At 38.4% G+C, this 727-nt stretch overlaps 1 non-coding gene across 1 annotated transcript; it reads left to right on the top strand.

Moving 5' to 3' along the window:
* Positions 1-263: 263 nt before the first annotated feature.
* LOC121100880 lies at positions 264-370 on the top strand. Its single transcript, XR_005832662.1, has one exon. It is a non-coding gene; the product is annotated as a U6 spliceosomal RNA (small nuclear RNA).
* The last annotated feature ends 357 nt before the right edge of the window (positions 371-727 follow it).

Consider the following 727-nt stretch of genomic DNA (forward strand, 5'->3'; position numbering starts at 1 on the left):
ATTAGAAGTAGACTTTTAAGGGGCACTTGGGTGGCTCAACTGGTTGAACAGCCGATTCTTGATTTTGGCTCCGGTCATGATCTTGGGGTCCTGGGATGGAGCCCCGTGTCAGCCTCCGTGCTCAGTAGTGAGTTTGCTTCTGGATTCTCTCTCCCTCTGCCTCTTCCCCCGCTTGCTCTCTCTTTGTCTCTCTTGCTCTAAAATAAATAAATCTTAAAAAAAAAAAAAAAGCCTTTTCATACACACTATAAAGACAGAATTGAGTGCTCACTTTGTCAGTACTTACATTAAAATTAGAACAATACAGAGAAGATTAGCATGGCCCCTACGTAAGGATGACATGCAAATTCGTAAAGTGTTCCATATTTTAAAAAAAAATCTTTTTAAAGACTGAATTGGAAACCTTCACAAACTATGGTGAATTATTCCAGTTTCATTTCTACTTTAGTTCTTGGGCAAAGAGATTACCCTCTCTGAACCTGTTTGCTCACCTGTAAAAGTCCTCAAACTTTATTGTGAGTCACAGTCCCCTAGAGAGTTAAAAAAAAAAAATGCAGCTAGAATCCCAGACTCACTGAAGTAGGCTGGGGCTAGGGCCTAGGCCTCTATTTTTATCAAGTTTTCCCAGAAATTTGACAACTGTTTTTTTAGTATGCTTCTATGGACTGATTGATCATTCATACATTTTATTCATTTATGCATGTATATAGAAATGAACATGTACTAA

Source organism: Ursus maritimus, unplaced genomic scaffold, assembly GCF_017311325.1.
Source record: "Ursus maritimus isolate PB19 unplaced genomic scaffold, ASM1731132v1 scaffold_5, whole genome shotgun sequence".
NCBI classification, from domain to species: Eukaryota; Metazoa; Chordata; class Mammalia; order Carnivora; family Ursidae; genus Ursus; species Ursus maritimus.